The sequence below is a fragment of the Amia ocellicauda genome, chromosome 7 (genome assembly GCF_036373705.1).
Source record: "Amia ocellicauda isolate fAmiCal2 chromosome 7, fAmiCal2.hap1, whole genome shotgun sequence".
NCBI classification, from domain to species: domain Eukaryota; kingdom Metazoa; phylum Chordata; class Actinopteri; order Amiiformes; family Amiidae; genus Amia; species Amia ocellicauda.
Genome location: NC_089856.1, coordinates 45,311,610 through 45,332,154, shown reverse-complemented (window position 1 = coordinate 45,332,154; position 20,545 = coordinate 45,311,610). Strand labels below are relative to the sequence as shown.

Here is a 20,545-nt window from a genome sequence, read left to right as displayed (position 1 = left end):
ATACTTCGTTACGAAACGGAAGCTGTATGTCACCCTGGTACTTTTCATTTACTGCTATATTCTACTACTTGGATGGACACCGATTAGCAAACCCAGTGCTCTCAATGGACAGTTTTCAGTGTCCGCTATACAATACCCATAATGTACTGATCAATGTGTATACTGTCACATAACCCAACCCTGAGCCTTCTTGTTTTATTGTTGGGTTTCCCCCCCTGCGACTGGGTTCTACGACCAATCAATAATATGTTGATACTTTAAAAGCGATGAAACTTATTAATGTATTGATATAATCCACAAAATATAACATTTGCAAAGTTATGATTAGTCTTCTATATTTTCTGATGTATCTGTGACCGTGTTGATATAAATATGAACTTCACTTGCATGCAATGATGAGAACAATACAGCCCTCTGCCCTGTCAGGAATTCTCCTGCCGTGACCCGGATTCGAACCGGGGATGTTGCGGCCACAACGCAAAGTACTAACCACTATACGATCACGGCAAGCTACCGAGGTGATATTCAGCTTTTTATAAGTTGTCAGTGTAACAAGAATAAGTAGTATTACTTACTTTATTACTCATTTTATAAGTATACTAGTTAAAGTGTTATTGCTTGGGTGGCGCAGTGTTGTGTGATGTAGGCCTATGTTTTCTAAGACCGACGTGATGCTGAAAACAGCTCCCGACACTGTTTGAGTGTTGTCACGATCCCATATGGTCTAGAGGTTAGGATTCCTGGTTTTCACCCAGGTGGCCCGGATTCGACTCCCGGTATGGGAGAGCACTGTCTTTAACTGTGACACACGTTCATTCTCATGGACGATTTTGTTTGAATCAGTCACCCACTATGACTTGTACTCTATATTCCAATTCACGTGGATTTTCTTACTGGACAATCAAAGGACACAATTTCATCACAGATTCCACAAAATAACCTTTGAAATGTTATTATTAGTATTATTCCCTTCCAACAACGTGAATGCCAGACAGAGACTTAGTGTCATTAGCAAACCTATGCAAAACTCACCTGCAGTCCCTGTCTTTGCTTGCCATGCTGTTATCATTCCTTTCGCCGCCAGTTTCTTTGCTTTCGATTGATTTATTCTCATTACGAGTTTTGTCTGTTTTGTCGTGAGGGCGGAATTTACAGGGAGGCGTGGATCCTGGGTCTCCATTGGTCCAGCAGGTTTGAGTGACGGTTCATCCTGACCCAATCAGGAAGAATAACCCAACTGTTTTCATGAAAAAGTTTTGCTCTCGATTTTTTTTGCTTTCGATACATTTTTTTTGTTTACAATTCTATACATTTTGAATACGATACTTATGGCGCTAATTTGAGCCCATAGATTTCACGCATTTCATGAAATCCAACTAAATCGAACGCTTTCGAATTGCATGCAATCGGATTTCATGGAAATTTCAAAGTGTTTCTTGGCCTTTTATGCGGTTGAAAAGTGTCCAGTACTCACATACTTCGTTACGAAACGGAAGCTGTATGTCACCCTGGTACTTTTCATTTACTGCTATATTCTACTACTTGGCGGGACACCGATTAGCAAACCCAGTGCTCTCATTGGACAGTTTTCAGTGTCCGCTATACAATACCCATAATGTACTGATCAATGTGTATACTGTCACATAACCCAACCCTGAGCCTTCTTGTTTTATTGTTGGGTTTCCCCCCCTGCGACTGGGTTCTACGACCAATCAATAATATGTAGATACTTTAAAAGCGATGAAACTTATTAATGTATTGATATAATCCACAAAATAAAACATTTGCAAAGTTATGATTAGTCTTCTATATTTTCTGATGTATCTGTGACCGTGTTGATATAAATATGAACTTCACTTGCATGCAATGATGAGAAGAATACAGCCCTCTGCCCTGTCAGGAATTCTCCTGCCGTGACTCGGATTCGAACCGGGGTTGTTGCAGCCACAACGCAAAGTACTAACCACTATACGATCACGGCAAGCTACCGAGGTGATATTGAACTTTTACTAAGTTATCAGTGTAACAAGAATATGTAGTATTACTTACTTTATTATTCATTTTATAAGTATACTAGTTAAGGTGTTATTGCTTGGGTGGCGCAGTGTTGTGTGATGTAGGCATATGTTTTCTAAGACCAACGTGATGCTGAAAACAGCTCCCGACACTGTTTAAGTGTTGTCAAGATCCCATATGGTCTAGCGGTTAGGTTTCCTTGTTTTCACCCAGGTGGCCCAAGTTCAACTCCCGGTACGGGAAAGCACTGTCTTTAAGTGTAACACACGTTGATTTTCTTGGATGATTTTGTTTGAATCAGTCACCCACTATGACTTGTACTCTATATTCCAATTCACGTGGATTGTCTTACTGGACAATCAAAGGACACAATTTCATCTCAGATTCCACAAAATAACCTTTGAAATGTTATTATTAGTATTATTCCCTTCCAACAACGTGAATGCCAGACAGAGACTTAGTGTCATTAGCAAACCTATGTAAAATTCACCTGCAGTCCCTGTCTTTGCTTGCGATGGTGTGATATTTGCTATCGCCGCCAGTTTCTTTGCTTTCGATTGATTTATTCTCATTACGAGTTTTGTCTGTTTTGTCGTGAGGGCAGAATTTACAGGGAGGCGTGGATCCTGGGTCTCCATTGGTCCAGCAGGTTTGAGTGACGGTTCATCCTGACCCAATCAGGAAGAATAACCCAACTGTTTTCATGAAAAAGTTTTGCTCTCGATTTTTTTTGCTTTCGATACATTTTTTTTGTTTACAATTCTATACATTTTGAATACGATACTTATGGCGCTAATTTGAGCCCATAGATTTCACGCATTTCATGAAATCCAACTAAATCGAACGCTTTCGAATTACATGCAATCGGATTTCATGGAAATTTCATAGTGTTTCGTTGCATTTTATGCGGTTGAAAAGTGTCCAGTACTCCCATACTTCGTTTACGAAACGGAAGCTGTATGTCACCCGGGTACTTTTCATATACTGCTATATTCTACTACTTGGCGGGACACCGATTAGCAAACCCAGTGCTCTCATTGGACAGTTTTCAGTGTCCGCTATACAAAACCCATAATGTACTGATCAATGTGTATACTGTCTCATGACCCAACCCTGAGCCTTCTTGTTTTATTGTTGGGTTTCCCCCCCTGCGACTGGGTTCTACGACCAATCAATAATATGTAGATACTTTAAAAGCGATGAAACTTATTAATGTATTGATATAATCCACAAAATATTACATTTGCAAAGTTATGATTTGTCTTCCATATTTTCTGATGTATCTGTGACTGTGTTGATATAAACATGAACTTCACTTGCATGCAATGATGAGAAGAATACAGCCCTCTGCCGTGTCAGGATTTCTTCTGCCATGACCCGGATTCGAACCGGGGTTGTTGCAGCCACAACGCAAAGTACTAACCACTATACGATCACGGTGAGCTACCGAGGAGATATTCAGCTTTTCCTAAGTAGTCAGTGTAACAAGAATATGTAGTATTACTTACTTTATTACTCATTTTATAAGTATACTAGTTAAGGTGTTATTGCTTGGGTGGCGCAGTGTTGTGTGATGTAGGCCTATGTTTTCTAAGACCGACGTGATGCTGAAATCAGCTCCCGACACTGTTTGAGTGTTGTCAAGATCCCATATGGTCTAGCGGTTAGGATTCCTGGTTTTCACCCAGGTGGCCCGGGTTCGACTCCCGGTATGGGAAAGCACTGTCTTTAAGTGTAACACGCGTTGACTCTCTTGGATGATTTTGATTGAATCAGTCACCCACTATGACTTGTACTCTATATTCCAATTCACGTGGATTGTCTTACTGGACAATCAAAGGACACAATTTAATCACAGATTCCACAAAATAACCTTTGAAATGTTATTATTAGTATTATTCCCTTCCAACAACGTGAATGCCAGACTGAGACTTAGTGTCATTAGCAAACCTATGCAAAACTCACCTGCAGTCCCTGTCTTTGCTTGCGATGCTGTGATCTTTGCTTTCGCCGCCAGTTTCTTTGCTTTCGATTGATTTATTCTCATTACGAGTTTTGTGTGTTTTGTCGTGAGGGCGGAATTTACAGGGAGGTGTGGATCCTGGGTCTCCATTGGTCCAGCAGGTTTGAGTGACGGTTCATCCTGACCCAATCAGGAAGAATAACCCAACTGTTTTCATGAAAAAGTTTTGCTCTCGATTTTTTTTGCTTTCGATACATTTTTTTTTGTTTACAATTCTATACATTTTGAATACGATACTTATGGCGCTAATTTGAGCCCATAGATTTCACGCATTTCATGAAATCCAACTAAATCGAACGCTTTCGAATTGCATGCAATCGGATTTCATGGAAATTTCATAGTGTTTCGTGGCCTTTTATGCGGTTGAAAAGTGTTCAGTACTCCCATACTTCATTTACGAAACGGAAGCTGTATGTCACCCGGGTACTTTTCATATACTGCTATATTCTACTACTTGGCGGGACACCGATTAGCAAACCCAGTGCTCTCATTGGACAGTTTTCAGTGTCCGCTATACAAAACCCATAATGTACTGATCAATGTGTATACTGTCACATGACCCAACCCTGAGCCTTCTTGTTTTATTGTTGGGTTTCCCCCCCTGCGACTGGGTTCTACGACCAATCAATAATATGTAGATACTTTAAAAGCGATGAAACTTATTAATGTATTGATATAATCCACAAAATATTACATTTGCAAAGTTATGATTAGTCTTCCATATTTTCTGATGTATCTGTGACTGTGTTGATATAAACATGAACTTCACTTGCATGCAATGATGAGAAGAATACAGCCCTCTGCCGTGTCAGGATTTCTTCTGCCATGACCCGGATTCGAACCGGGGTTGTTGCGGCCACAACGCAAAGTACTAACCACTATACGATCATGGCAAGCTACCGAGGTGATATTCAGCTTTTCCTAAGTTATCAGTATAACAAGAATATGTAGTATTACTTACTTTATTACTCATTTTATAAGTATAATACTTAAGGTGTTATTGCTTGGGTGGCGCAGTGTTGTGTGATGTAGGCCTATGTTTTCTAAGACCGACGTGATGCTGAAAACAGCTCCCGACACTGTTTGATTGTTGTCAAGATCCCATATGGTCTAGCGGTTAGGATTCCTGGTTTTCACCCAGGTGGCCTGGGTTCGACTCCCGGTATGGGAAAGCACTGTCTTTAAGTGTAACACACGTTCATTCTCATGCACGATTTCGTTTGAATCAGTCACCCACTATGACTTGTACTCTATATTCCAATTCACGTGGATTGTCTTACTGGACAATCAAAGGACACAATTTAATCACAGATTCCACAAAATAACCTTTGAAATGTTATTATTAGTATTATTCCCTTCCAACAACGTGAATGCCAGACAGAGACTTAGTGTCATTAGCATACCTATGCAAAACTCACCTGCAGTCCCTTTCTTTGCTTGCGATGCTGTGATCTTTGCTTTCGCCGCCAGTTTCTTTGCTTTCGATTGATTTATTCTCATTACGAGTTTTGTCTGTTTTGTCGTGAGGGCGGAATTTACAGGGAGGTGTGGATCCTGGGTCTCCATTGGTCCAGCAGGTTTGAGTGACGGTTCATCCTGACCCAATCAGGAAGAATAACCCAACTGTTTTCATGAAAAAGTTTTGCTCTCGATTTTTTTTGCTTTCGATACATTTTTTTTTGTTTACAATTCTATACATTTTGAATACGATACTTATGGCGCTAATTTGAGCCCATAGATTTCACGCATTTCATGAAATCCAACTAAATCGAACGCTTTCGAATTGCATGCAATCGGATTTCATGGAAATTTCATAGTGTTTCGTGGCCTTTTATGCGGTTGTAAAGTGTTCAGTACTCCCATACTTCATTTACGAAACGGAAGCTGTATGTCACCCGGGTACTTTTCATATACTGCTATATTCTACTACTTGGCGGGACACCGATTAGCAAACCCAGTGCTCTCATTGGACAGTTTTCAGTGTCCGCTATACAAAACCCATAATGTACTGATCAATGTGTATACTGTCACATGACCCAACCCTGAGCCTTCTTGTTTTATTGTTGGGTTTCCCCCCCTGCGACTGGGTTCTACGACCAATCAATAATATGTAGATACTTTAAAAGCGATGAAACTTATTAATGTATTGATATAATCCACAAAATATTACATTTGCAAAGTTATGATTAGTCTTCCATATTTTCTGATGTATCTGTGACTGTGTTGATATAAACATGAACTTCACTTGCATGCAATGATGAGAAGAATACAGCCCTCTGCCGTGTCAGGATTTCTTCTGCCATGACCCGGATTCGAACCGGGGTTGTTGCGGCCACAACGCAAAGTACTAACCACTATACGATCATGGTGAGCTACCGATGAGATATTCAGCTTTTCCTAAGTTATCAGTGTAACAAGAATATGTAGTATTACTTACTTTATTACTCATTTTATAAGTATAATACTTAAGGTGTTATTGCTTGGGTGGCGCAGTGTTGTGTGATGTAGGCCTATGTTTTCTAAGACCGACGTGATGCTGAAAACAGCTCCTGACACTGTTTGAGTGTTGTTAAGATCCCATATGGTCTAGCGGTTAGGATTCCTGGTTTTCACCCAGGTGGCCTGGGTTTGACTCCCGGTATGGGAAAGCACTGTCTTTAAGTGTAACACACGTTGATTCTCTTGGATGATTTTGATTGAATCAGTCACCCACTATGACTTGTACTCTATATTCCAATTCACGTGGATTGTCTTACTGGACAATCAAAGGACACAATTTCATCACAGATTCCACAAAATAACCTTTGAAATGTTATTATTAGTATTATTCCCTTCCAACAACGATAATGCCAGACAGAGACTTAGTGTCATTAGCAAACCTATGCAAAACTCACCTGCAGTCCCTGTCTTTGCTTGCCATGCTGTGATCATTGCTTTCGCCGCCAGTTTCTTTGCTTTCGATTGATTTATTCTCATTACGAGTTTTGTCTGTTTTGTCGTGAGGGCGGAATTTACAGGGAGGCGTGGATCCTGGGTCTCCATTGGTCCAGCAGGTTTGAGTGACGGTTCACCCTGACCCAATCAGGAAGAAAAACCCTACTGTTTTCATGAAAAAGTTTTGCTCTCGTTTTGTTTTGCTTTTGATACATTTTTTTTGTTTACAATTCTATACATTTTGAATACGATACTTATGGCGCTAATTTAAGCCCATAGATTTCACGCATTTCATGAAATCCAACTAAATCGAACGCTTTCGAATTGCATGCAATCGGATTTCATGGAAATTTCAAAGTGTTTCGTGGCCTTTTATGCGGTTGAAAAGTGTCCAGTACTCACATACTTCGTTACGAAACGGAAGCTGTATGTCACCCTGGTACTTTTCATTTACTGCTATATTCTACTACTTGGCGGGACACCGATTAGCAAACCCAGTGCTCTCATTGGACAGTTTTCAGTGTCCGCTATACAAAACCCATAATGTACTGATCAATGTGTATACTGTCACATGACCCAACCCTGAGCCTTCTTGTTTTATTGTTGGGTTTCCCCCCCTGCGACTGGGTTCTACGACCAATCAATAATATGTAGATACTTTAAAAGCAATGAAACTTATTAATGTATTGATATAATCCACAAAATATTACATTTCCAAAGTTATGATTAGTCTTCTATATTTTCTGATGTATCTGTGACTGTGTTGATATAAATATATACTTCACTTGCATGCAATGATGAGAAGAACACAGCCCTCTGTCGTGTCAAGATTTCTCCTGCCGTGACTCGGATTCGAACCGGGGTTGTTGCGGCCACAACGCAAAGTACTAACCACTATACGATCACGGCGAGCTACCGAGGTGATATTCAGCTTTTCCTAAGTTGTCAGTGTAACAAGAATATGTAGTATTACTTACTTTATTACTCATTTTATAAGTATACTAGTTAAGGTGTTATTGCTTGGGTGGCGCAGTGTTGTGTGATGTAGGCCTATGTTTTCTAAGACCGACGTGATGCTGAAAACAGCTCCCGACACTGTTTGAGTGTTGTCAAGATCGCATATGGTCTAGCGGTTAGGATTCCTGATTTTCACCCAGGTGGCCCGAGTTCAACTCCCGGTACGGGAAAGCACTGTCTTTAAGTGTAACACACGTTGATTTTCTTGGATGATTTTGTTTGAATCAGTCACCCACTATGACTTGTACTCTATATTCCAATTCAAGTGGATTGTCTTACTGGACAATCAAAAGACACAATTTCATCACAGATTCCACAAAATAACCTTTGAAATGTTATTATTAGTATTATTCCCTCCCAACAACGTTAATGCCAGACAGAGACTTAGTGTCATTAGCAAACCTATGCAAAACTCACCTGCAGTCCCTGTCTTTGCTTGCGATGCTGTGATCTTTGCTTTCGCCGCCAGTTTCTTTGCTTTCGATTGATTTATTCTCATTACGAGTTTTGTCTGTTTTGTCGTGAGGGCGGAATTTACAGGAAGGCGTGGATCCTGGGTCTCCATTGGTCCAGCAGGTTTGAGTGACGGTTCATCCTGACCCAATCAGGAAGAATAACCCAACTGTTTTCATGAAAAAGTTTTGTTCTCGATTTTGTTTGCTTTCGATACATTTTTTTTGTTTACAATTCTATACATTTTGAATACGATACTTATGGCGCTAATTTGAGCCCATAGATTTCACGCATTTCATGAAATCCAACTAAATCGAACGCTTTCGAATTACATGCAATCGGATTTCATGGAAATTTCATAGTGTTTCGTGGCCTTTTATGCGGTTGAAAAGTGTCCAGTACTCCCATACTTCGTTTACGAAACGGAAGCTGTATGTCACCCGGGTACTTTTCATATTCTGCTATTTTCTACTACTTGGCGGGACACCGATTAGCAAACCCAGTGCTCTCATTGGACAGTTTTCAGTGTCCGCTATACAAAACCCATAATGTACTGATCAATGTGTATACTGTCACATGACCCAACCCTGAGCCTTCTTGTTTTATTGTTGGGTTTCCCCCCTTGCGACTGGGTTCTACGACCAATCAATAATATGTAGATACTTTAAAAGCGATGAAACTTATTAATGTATTGATATAATCCACAAAGTATTACATTTCCAAAGTTATGATTAGTCTTCTATATTTTCTGATGTATCTGTGACTGTGTTGATATAAATATGAACTTCACTTGCATGCAATGATGAGAAGAATACAGCCCTCTGCCGTGTCAGGATTTCTCCTGTCGTGACGCGGATTCGAACTGGGGTTGTTGCGGCCACAACGCAAAGTACTAACCACTATACGATCACGGCGAGCTACCGAGGTGATATTCAGCTTTTTATAAGTTGTCAGTGTAACAAGAATAAGTAGTATTACTTACTTTATTACTCATTTTATAAGTATACTAGTTAAGGTGTTATTGCTTGGGTGGCGCAGTGTTGTGTGATGTAGGCCTATGTTTTCTAAGACCGACGTGATGCTGAAAATAGCTCCCGACACTGTTTGAGTGTTGTCAAGATCCCATATGGTCTAGCGGTTAGGATTCATGGTTTTCACCCAGGTGGCCCGGGTTCGACTCCCGGTATGGGAAAGCACTGTCTTTAAGTGTAACACACGTTGATTATCTTGGATGATTTTGAATGAATCAGTCACCCACTATGACTTGTACTCTATATTCCAATTCACGTGGATTGTCTTACTGGACAATCAAAGGACACAATTTCATCACAGATTCCACAAAATAACCTTTGAAATGTTATTATTAGTATTATTCCCTTCCAACAACGTGAATGCCAGACAGAGACTTAGTGTCATTAGCAAACCTATGTAAAACTCACCTGCAGTCCCTGTCTTTGCTTGCGATGCTGTGATCTTTGCTTTCGCCGCCAGTTTCTTTGCTTTCGATTGATTTATTCTCATTACGAGTTTTGTCTGTTTTGTCGTGTGGGCGGAATTTACAGGGAGGCGTGGATCCTGGGTCTCCATTGGTCCAGCAGGTTTGAGTGACGGTTCATCCTGACCCAATCAGGAAGAATAACCCAACTGTTTTCATGAAAAAGTTTTGCTCTCGATTTTTTTTGCTTTCGATACATTTTTTTTGTTTACAATTCTATACACTTTGAATACGATACTTATGGCGCTAATTTGAGCCCATAGATTTCACGCATTTCATGAAATCCAACTAAATCGAACGCTTTCGAATTACATGCAATCGGAGTTCATGGAAATTTCATAGTGTTTCGTGGCCTTTTATGCGGTTGAAAAGTGTCCAGTACTCCCATACTTCGTTTACGAAACGGAAGCAGTATGTCACCCGGGTACTTTTCATATACTGCTATATTCTACTACTTGGCGGGACACCGATTCGCAAACCCAGTGCTCTCATTGGACAGTTTTCAGTGTCCGCTATACAAAACCCATAATGTACTGATCAATGTGTATACTGTCACATGACCCAACCCTGAGCCTTCTTGTTTTATTGTTGGGTTTCCCCCCCTGCGACTGGGTTCTACGACCAATCAATAATATGTAGATACTTTAAAAGCGATGAAACTTATTAATGTATTGATATAATCCACAAAATATTACATTTCCAAAGTTATGATTAGTCTTCTATATTTTCTGATGTATCTGTGACTGTGTTGATATAAATATGAACTTCACTTGCATGCAATGATGAGAAGAATACAGCCCTCTGCCGTGTCAGGATTTCTCCTGCCGTGACCCGGATTGGAACCGGGGTTGTTGCGGCCACAACGCAAAGTACTAACCACTATACGATCACGGCGAGCTACCGAGGTGATATTCAGCTTTTCCTAAGTTGTCAGTGTAACAAGAATATGTAGTATTACTTACTTTATTACTCATTTTATAAGTATACTAGTTAAGGTGTTATTGCTTGGGTGGCGCAGTGTTGTGTGATGTAGGCCTATGTTTTCTAAGACCGACGTGATGCTGAAAACAGCTCCCGACACTGTTTGAGTGTTGTCAAGATCCCATATGGTCTAGCGGTTAGGATTCCTGGTTTTCACCCAGGTGGACCGGGTTCGACTCCTGGTATGGGAAAGCACAGTCTTTAAGTGTAACACACGTTGATTCTCTTGGATGATTTTGACTGAATCAGTCACCCACTATGACTTGTACTCTATATTCCAATTCACGTGGATTGTCTTACTGGACAATCAAAGGACACAATTTCATCACAGATTCCACAAAATAACCTTTGAAATGTTATTATTAGTATTATTCCCTTCCAACAACGTGAATGCCAGACAGAGACTTAGTGTCATTAGCAAACCTATGTAAAACTCACCTGCAGTCCCTGTCTTTGCTTGCGATGCTGTGATCTTTGCTTTCGCCGCCAGTTTCTTTGCTTTCGATTGATTTATTCTCATTACGAGTTTTGTCTGTTTTGTCGTGTGGGCGGAATTTACAGGGAGGCGTGGATCCTGGGTCTCCATTGGTCCAGCAGGTTTGAGTGACGGTTCATCCTGACCCAATCAGGAAGAATAACCCAACTGTTTTCATGAAAAAGTTTTGCTCTCGATTTTTTTTGCTTTCGATACATTTTTTTTGTTTACAATTCTATACACTTTGAATACGATACTTATGGCGCTAATTTGAGCCCATAGATTTCACGCATTTCATGAAATCCAACTAAATCGAACGCTTTCGAATTACATGCAATCGGATTTCATGGAAATTTCATAGTGCTTCGTGGCCTTTTATGCGGTTGAAAAGTGTCCAGTACTCCCATACTTCGTTTACGAAACGGAAGCTGTATGTCACCCGGGTACTTTTCATATACTGCTATATTCTACTACTTGGCGGGACACCGATTAGCAAACCCAGTGCTCTCATTGGACAGTTTTCAGTGTCCGCTATAGAAAACCCATAATGTACTGATCAATTTGTATACTGTCACATGACCCAACCCTGAGCCTTCTTGTTTTATTGTTGGGTTTCCCCCCCCTGCGACTGGGTTCTACGACCAATCAATAATATGTAGATACTTTAAAAGCGATGAAACTTATTAATGTATTGATATAATCCACAAAATATTACATTTCCAAAGTTATGATTAGTCTTCTATATTTTCTGATGTATCTGTGACTGTGTTGATATAAATATGAACTTCACTTGCATGCAATGATGAGAAGAATACAGCCCTCTGCCGTGTCAGAATTTCTCCTGCCGTGACCCGGATTCGAACCGGGGTTGTTGCGGCCACAACGCAAAGTACTAACCACTATACGATCACGGCGAGCTACCGAGGTGATATTCAGCTTTCCCTAAGTTGTCAGTGTAACAAGAATATGTAGTATTACTTACTTTATTACTCATTTTATAAGTATACTAGTTAAGGTGTTATTGCTTGGGTGGCGCAGTGTTGTGTGATGTAGGCCTATGTTTTCTAAGACCGACGTGATGCTGAAAACAGCTCCCGACACTGTTTGAGTGTTGTCAAGATTGCATATGGTCTAGCGGTTAGGATTCCTGATTTTCACCCAGGTGGCCCGGGTTCTACTACTGGTATGGGAAAGCACTGTCTTTAAGTGTAACACACGTTCATTCTCATGGACGATTTCGTTTGAATCAGTCACCCACTATGACTTGTACTCTATATTCCAATTCACGTGGATTGTCTTACTGGACAATCAAAGGACACAATTTCATCACAGATTCCACAAAATAACCTTTGAAATGTTATTATTAGTATTATTCCCTTCCAACAACGTGAATGCCAGACAGAGACTTAGTGTCATTAGCATACCTATGCAAAACTCACCTGCAGTCCCTTTCTTTGCATTCGATGCTGTGATCTTTGCTTTCGCCGCCAGTTTCTTTGTTTTCGATTGATTTATTCTCATTACGAGTTTTGTCTGTTTTGTCGTGAGGGCGGAATTTACAGGGAGGCGTGGATCCTGGGTCTCCATTGGTCCAGCAGGTTTGAGTGACGGTTCATCCTGACCCAATCAGGAAGAATAACCCAACTGTTTACATGAAAAAGTTTTGCTCTCGATTTTTTTTGCTTTCGATACATTTTTTTTGTTTACAATTCTATACATTTTGAATACGATACTTATGGCGCTAATTTGAGCCCATAGATTTCACGCATCTCATGAAATCCAACTAAATCGAACGCTTTCGAATTGCATGCAATCGGATTTCATGGAAATTTCAAAGTGTTTCGTGGCCTTTTATGCGGTTGAAAAGTGTCTAGTACTCACATACTTCGTTACGAAACGGAAGCTGTATGTCACCCTGGTACTTTTCATTTACTGCTATATTCTACTACTTGGCGGGACACCGATTAGCAAACCCAGTGCTCTCATTGGACAGTTTTCAGTGTCCGCTATACAATACCCATAATGTACTGATCAATGTGTATACTGTCACATAACCCAACCCTGAGCCTTCTTGTTTTATTGTTGGGTTTCCCCCCCTGCGAATGGGTTCTACGACCAATCAATAATATGTAGATACTTTAAGAGCGATGAAACTTATTAATATATTGATATAATCCACAAAATATTACATTTGCAAAGTTATGATTAGTATTCTATATTTTCTGATCTATCTGTGACCGTGTTGATATAAATATGAGCTTCACTTGCATGCAATGATGAGAAGAATACAGCCCTCTGCCGTGTCAGGATTTCTCCTGCCGTGACCCGGATTCGAATCGGGGTTGTTGCGGCCACAACACAAAGTACTAACCACTATACGATCACAGCGAGCTACCAAGGTGATATTCAGCTTTTTCTAAGTTGTCAGTGTAACAAGAATAAGTAGTATTACTTACTTTATTACTCATTTTATAAGTATACTAGTTAAGGTGTTATTGCTTGGGTGGCACAGTGTTGTGTGATGTAGGCCTATGTTTTCTAAGACTGACGTGATGCTGAAAACAGCTCCCGACACTCTTTGAGTGTTGTCAAGATCCCATATGGTCTAGCGGTTAGGATTTCTGGTTTTCGCCCAGGTGGCCCGGCATCGACTCCCGGTATGGGAAAGCACTGTCTTTAAGTGTGACACACGTTCATTCTCATGGACGATTTTGTTTGAATCAGTCACCCACTATGACTTGTACTCTATATTCCAATTCACGTGGATTTTCTTACTGGACAATCAAAGGACACAATTTCATCACAGATTCCACAAAATAACCTTTGAAATGTTATTATTAGTATTATTCCCTTCCAACAACGTGAATGCCAGACATAGACTTAGTGTCATTAGCAAACCTATGCAAAACTCACCTGCAGTCCCTGTCTTTGCTTGCGATGCTGTATTCTTTGCTTTCGCCGCCAGTTTCTTTGCTTTCGATTGATTTATTCTCATTACGAGTTTTTTCTGTTTTGTCGTGAGGGCGGAATTTACAGGGAGGCGTGGATCCTGGGTCTCCATTGGTCCAGCAGGTTTGAGTGACGGTTCACCCTGACCCAATCAGGAAGAAAAACCCAACTGTTTTCATGAAAAAGTTTTGCTCTCGATTTTTTTTGCTTTCGATACATTTTTTTTGTTTACAATTCTATACATTTTGAATACGATACTTATGGCGCTAATTTGAGCCCATAGATTTCACGCATTTCATGAAATCCAACTAAATCGAACGCTTTCGAATTACATGCAATCGGATTTCATGGAAATTTCATAGTGTTTCGTGGCCTTTTATGCGGTTGAAAAGTGTCCAGTACTCCCATACTTCGTTTACGAAACGGAAGCAGTATGTCACCCGGGTACTTTTCATATACTGCTATATTCTACTACTTGGCGGGACACCGATTAGCAAACCCAGTGCTCTCATTGGACAGTTTTCAGTGTCCGCTATAGAAAACCCATAATGTACTGATCAATGTGTATACTGTCACATGACCCAACCCTGAGCCTTCTTGTTTTATTGTTGGGTTTCCCCCCCCTGCGACTGGGTTCTACGACCAATCAATAATATGTAGATACTTTAAAAGCGATGAAACTTATTAATGTATTGATATAATCCACAAAATATTACATTTCCAAAGTTATGATTAGTCTTCTATATTTATTGATGTATCTGTGACTGTGTTGATATAAATATGAACTTCACTTGCATACAATGATGAGAAGAATACAGCCCTCTGCCGTGTCAGAATTTCTCCTGCCGTGACCCGGATTCGAACCGGGGTTGTTGCGGCCACAACGCAAAGTACTAACCACTATACGATCACGGCGAGCTACCGAGGTGATATTCAGCTTTCCTTAAGTTGTCAGTGTAACAAGAATATGTAGTATTACTTACTTTATTACTCATTTTATAAGTATACTAGTTAAGGTGTTATTGCTTGGGTGGCGCAGTGTTGTGTGATGTAGGCCTATGTTTTCTAAGACCGACGTGATGCTGAAAACAGCTCCCGACACTGTTTGAGTGTTGTCAAGATTACATATGGTCTAGCGGTTAGGATTCCTGATTTTCACCCAGGTGGCCCGGGTTCTACTACCGGTATGGGAAAGCACTGTCTTTAAGTGTAACACACGTTCATTCTCATGGACGATTTCGTTTGAATCAGTCACCCACTATGACTTGTACTCTATATTCCAATTCACGTGGATTGTCTTACTGGACAATCAAAGGACACAATTTCATCACACATTCCACAAAATAACCTTTGAAATGTTATTATTAGTATTATTCCCTTCCAACAACGTGAATGCCAGACAGAGACTTAGTGTCATTAGCATACCTATGCAAAACTCACCTGCAGTCCCTTTCTTTGCATTCGATGCTGTGATCTTTGCTTTCGCCGCCAGTTTCTTTGCTTTCGATTGATTTATTCTCATTACGAGTTTTGTCTGTTTTGTCGTGTGGGCGGAATTTACAGGGAGGCGTGGATCCTGGGTCTCCATTGGTCCAGCAGGTTTGAGTGACGGTTCATCCTGACCCAATCAGGAAGAATAACCCAACTGTTTTCATGAAAAAGTTTTGCTCTCGATTTTTTTTGCTTTCGATACATTTTTTTTGTTTACAATTCTATACATTTTGAATACGATACTTATGGCGCTAATTTGAGCCCATAGATTTCACGCATTTCATGAAATCCAACTAAATCGAACGCTTTCGAATTACATGCAATCGGATTTCATGGAAATTTCATAGTGTTTCGTGGCCTTTTATGCGTTTGAAAAGTGTCCAGTACTCCCATACTTCGTTTACGAAACGGAAGCAGTATGTCACCCGGGTACTTTTCATATACTGCTATATTCTACTACTTGGCGGGACACCGATTAGCAAACCCAGTGCTCTCATTGGACAGTTTTCAGTGTCCGCTATACAAAACCCATAATGTACTGATCAATGTGTATACTGTCACATAACCCAACCCTGAGCCTTCTTGTTTTATTGTTGGGTTTCCCCCCCTGCGACTGGGTTCTACGACCAATCAATAATATGTAGATACTTTAAAAGCGATGAAACTTATTAATGTATTGATATAATCCACAAAATATTACATTTCCAAAGTTATGATTAGTCTTCTATATTTTCTGATGTATCTGTGACTGTGTTGATATAAATATGAACTTCACTTGCATGCAATGATGAGAAGAATACAGCCCTCTGCCGTGTCAGGATTTCTCCTGCCGTGACTCGGATTCGAACCGGGGTTGTTGCGGCCACAACGCAAAGTACTAACCACTATACGATCACGGCGAGCTACCGAGGTGATATTCAGCTTTTCCTAAGTTGTCAGTGTAACAAGAATATGTAGTATTACTTACTTTATTACTCATTTTATAAGTATACTAGTTAAGGTGTTATTGCTTGGGTGGCGCAGTGTTGTGTGATGTAGGCCTATGTTTTCTAAGACCGACGTGATGCTGAAAACAGCTCCCGACACTCTTTGAGTGTTGTCAAGATCCCATATGGTCTAGCGGTTAGGATTTCTGGTTTTCACCCAGGTGGCCCGGCATCGACTCCCGGTATGGGAAAGCACTGTCTTTAAGTGTGACACACGTTCATTCTCATGGACGATTTTGTTTGAATCAGTCACCCACTATGACTTGTACTCTATATTCCAATTCACGTGGATTTTCTTACTGGACAATCAAAGGACACAATTTCATCACAGATTCCACAAAATAACCTTTGAAATGTTATTATTAGTATTATTCCCTTCCAACAACGTGAATGCCAGACATAGACTTAGTGTCATTAGCAAACCTATGCAAAACTCTCCTGCAGTCCCTGTCTTTGCTTGCGATGCAGTATTCTTTGCTTTCGCCGCCAGTTTCTTTGCTTTCGATTGATTTATTCTCATTACGAGTTTTTTCTGTTTTGTCGTGAGGGCGGAATTTACAGGGAGGCGTGGATCCTGGGTCTCCATTGGTCCAGCAGGTTTGAGTGACGGTTCACCCTGACCCAATCAGGAAGAAAAACCCAACTGTTTTCATGAAAAAGTTTTGCTCTCGATTTTTTTTGCTTTCGATACATTTTTTTTGTTTACAATTCTATACATTTTGAATACGATACTTATGGCGCTAATTTGAGCCCATAGATTTCACGCATTTCATGAAATCCAACTAAATCGAACGCTTTCGAATTACATGCAATCGGATTTCATGGAAATTTCATAGTGTTTCGTGGCCTTTTATGCGGTTGAAAAGTGTCCAGTACTCCCATACTTCGTTTACGAAACGGAAGCAGTATGTCACCCGGGTACTTTTCATATACTGCTATATTCTACTACTTGGCGGGACACCGATTAGCAAACCCAGTGCTCTCATTGGACAGTTTTCAGTGTCCGCTATAGAAAACCCATAATGTACTGATCAATGTGTATACTGTCACATGACCCAACCTTGAGCCTTCTTGTTTTATTGTTGGGTTTCCCCCCCTGCGACTGGGTTCTAGGACCAATCAATAATATGTAGATACTTTAAAAGCGATGAAACTTATTAATGTATTGATATGATCCACAAAATATTACATTTCCAAAGTTATGATTAGTCTTCTATATTTTCTGATGTATCTGTGACTGTGTTGATATAAATATGAACTTCACTTGCATGCAATGATGAGAAGAATACAGCCCTCTGCCGTGTCAGGATTTCTCCTGCCGTGACCCGGATTCGAACCGTGGTTGTTGCGGCCACAACGCAAAGTACTAACCACTATACGATCACGGCGAGCTACCGAGGTGATATTCAGCTTTTCCTAAGTTGTCAGTGTAACAAGAATATGTAGTATTACTTACTTTATTACTCATTTTATAAGTATACTAGTTAAGGTGTTATTGCTTGGGTGGCGCAGTGTTGTGTGATGTAGGCCTATGTTTTCTAAGACCGACGTGATGCTTAAAACAGCTCCCGACACTGTTTGAGCGTTGTCAAGATAGCATATGGTCTAGCGGTTAGGATTCCTGGTTTTCACCCAGGTGGCCCGGGTTCGACTCCCGGTATGGGAAAGCACAGTCTTTAAGTGTAACACACGTTGATTCTCTTGGATGATTTTGACTGAATCAGCCACCCACTATGACTTGTACTCTATATTCCAATTCACGTGGATTGTCTTACTGGACAATCAAAGGACACAATTTCATCACAGATTCCACAAAATAACCTTTGAAATGTTATTATTAGTATTATTCCCTTCCAACAACGTGAATGCCAGACAGAGACTTAGTGTCATTAGCAAACCTATGTAAAACTCACCTGCAGTCCCTGTCTTTGCTTGCGATGCTGTGATCTTTGCTTTCGCCGCCAGTTTCTTTGCTTTCGATTGATTTATTCTCATTACGAGTTTTGTCTGTTTTGTCGTGTGGGCGGAATTTACAGGGAGGCGTGGATCCTGGGTCTCCATTGGTCCAGCAGGTTTGAGTGACGGTTCATCCTGACCCAATCAGGAAGAATAACCCAACTGTTTTCATGAAAAAGTTTTGCTCTCGATTTTTTTTGCTTTCGATACATTTTTTTTGTTTACAATTCTATACATTTTGAATACGATACTTATGGCGCTAATTTGAGCCCATAGATTTCACGCATTTCATGAAATCCAACTAAATCGAACGCTTTCGAATTACATGCAATCGGATTTCATGGAAATTTCATAGTGTTTCGTGGCCTTTTATGCGGTTGAAAAGTGTCCAGTACTCCCATACTTCGTTTACGAAACGGAAGCAGTATGTCACCCGGGTACTTTTCATATACTGCTATATTCTACTACTTGGCGGGACACCGATTAGCAAACCCAGTGCTCTCATTGGACAGTTTTCAGTGTCCGCTATACAAAACCCATAATGTACTGATCAATGTGTATACTGTCACATAACCCAACCCTGAGCCTTCTTGTTTTATTGTTGGGTTTCCCCCCCTGCGACTGGGTTCTACGACCAATCAATAATATGTAGATACTTTAAAAGCGATGAAACTTATTAATGTATTGATATAATCCACAAAATATTACATTTCCAAAGTTATGATTAGTCTTCTATATTTTCTGATGTATCTGTGACTGTGTTGATATAAATATGAACTTCACTTGCATGCAATGATGAGAAGAATACAGCCCTCTGCCGTGTCAGGATTTCTCCTGCCGTGACTCGGATTCGAACCGGGGTTGTTGCGGCCACAACGCAAAGTACTAACCACTATACGATCACGGCGAGCTACCGAGGTGATATTGAGCGTTTCCTAAGTTGTCAGTGTAACAAGAATATGTAGTATTACTTACTTTATTACTCATTTTATAAGTATACTAGTTAAGGTGTTATTGCTTGGGTGGCGCAGTGTTGTGTGATGTAGGCCTATGTTTTCTAAGACCGACGTGATGCTAAAAACAGCTCCCGACACTGTTTGAGTGTTGTCAAGATCACATATGGTCTAGCGGTTAGGATTTCTGGTTTTCACCCAGGTGGCCCAGGTTCGACTCCCGGTATGGGAAAGCACAGTTTTAAAGTGTAACACACGTTGATTCTCTCGGATGATTTTGACTGAATCAGTCACCCACTATGACTTGTACTCTATATTCCAATTCACGTGGATTGTCTTACTGGACAATCAAAGGACACAATTTCATCACAGATTCCACAAAATAACCTTTGAAATGTTATTATTAGTATTATTCCCTTCCAACAACGTGAATACCAGACAGAGACTTAGTGTCATTAGCAAACCTATGTAAAACTCACCTGCAGTCCCTGTCTTTGCTTGCGATGCTGTGATCTTTGCTTTCGCCGCCAGTTTCTTTGCTTTCGATTGATTTATTCTCATTACGAGTTTTGTCTGTTTTGTCGTGTGGGCGGAATTAACAGGGAGGCGTGGATCCTGGGTCTCCATTGGTCCAGCAGGTTTGAGTGACGGTTCATCCTGACCCAATCAGGAAGAATAACCCAACTGTTTTCATGAAAAAGTTTTGCTCTCAATTTTTTTTGCTTTCGATACATTTTTTTTGTTTACAATTCTACACATTTTGAATACGATACGTATGGCGCTAATTTGAGCCCATAGATTTCACGCATTTCATGA

At 40.4% G+C, this 20,545-nt stretch overlaps 12 non-coding genes across 12 annotated transcripts; 8 read left to right on the top strand and 4 right to left on the bottom strand.

Moving 5' to 3' along the window:
* Positions 1-435: 435 nt before the first annotated feature.
* trnah-gug (transfer RNA histidin (anticodon GUG)) lies at positions 436-507 on the bottom strand. The gene has a single exon. It is a non-coding gene; the product is annotated as a tRNA-His (tRNA).
* Positions 508-713: 206 nt separating this feature from the next.
* trnae-uuc (transfer RNA glutamic acid (anticodon UUC)) lies at positions 714-785 on the top strand. The gene has a single exon. It is a non-coding gene; the product is annotated as a tRNA-Glu (tRNA).
* Positions 786-3,662: 2,877 nt separating this feature from the next.
* On the top strand, positions 3,663-3,734 carry trnae-uuc (transfer RNA glutamic acid (anticodon UUC)). The gene has a single exon. It is a non-coding gene; the product is annotated as a tRNA-Glu (tRNA).
* A 1,126-nt stretch (positions 3,735-4,860) lies between these two features.
* On the bottom strand, positions 4,861-4,932 carry trnah-gug (transfer RNA histidin (anticodon GUG)). Its single transcript has one exon. It is a non-coding gene; the product is annotated as a tRNA-His (tRNA).
* A 206-nt stretch (positions 4,933-5,138) lies between these two features.
* Positions 5,139-5,210, top strand: trnae-uuc (transfer RNA glutamic acid (anticodon UUC)). The gene has a single exon. It is a non-coding gene; the product is annotated as a tRNA-Glu (tRNA).
* A 1,404-nt stretch (positions 5,211-6,614) lies between these two features.
* On the top strand, positions 6,615-6,686 carry trnae-uuc (transfer RNA glutamic acid (anticodon UUC)). Its single transcript has one exon. It is a non-coding gene; the product is annotated as a tRNA-Glu (tRNA).
* A 2,877-nt stretch (positions 6,687-9,563) lies between these two features.
* On the top strand, positions 9,564-9,635 carry trnae-uuc (transfer RNA glutamic acid (anticodon UUC)). The gene has a single exon. It is a non-coding gene; the product is annotated as a tRNA-Glu (tRNA).
* A 1,403-nt stretch (positions 9,636-11,038) lies between these two features.
* On the top strand, positions 11,039-11,110 carry trnae-uuc (transfer RNA glutamic acid (anticodon UUC)). Its single transcript has one exon. It is a non-coding gene; the product is annotated as a tRNA-Glu (tRNA).
* A 1,126-nt stretch (positions 11,111-12,236) lies between these two features.
* Positions 12,237-12,308, bottom strand: trnah-gug (transfer RNA histidin (anticodon GUG)). The gene has a single exon. It is a non-coding gene; the product is annotated as a tRNA-His (tRNA).
* Positions 12,309-15,186: 2,878 nt separating this feature from the next.
* Positions 15,187-15,258, bottom strand: trnah-gug (transfer RNA histidin (anticodon GUG)). The gene has a single exon. It is a non-coding gene; the product is annotated as a tRNA-His (tRNA).
* Positions 15,259-16,939: 1,681 nt separating this feature from the next.
* On the top strand, positions 16,940-17,011 carry trnae-uuc (transfer RNA glutamic acid (anticodon UUC)). The gene has a single exon. It is a non-coding gene; the product is annotated as a tRNA-Glu (tRNA).
* Positions 17,012-18,414: 1,403 nt separating this feature from the next.
* On the top strand, positions 18,415-18,486 carry trnae-uuc (transfer RNA glutamic acid (anticodon UUC)). Its single transcript has one exon. It is a non-coding gene; the product is annotated as a tRNA-Glu (tRNA).
* Positions 18,487-20,545: the final 2,059 nt, after the last annotated feature.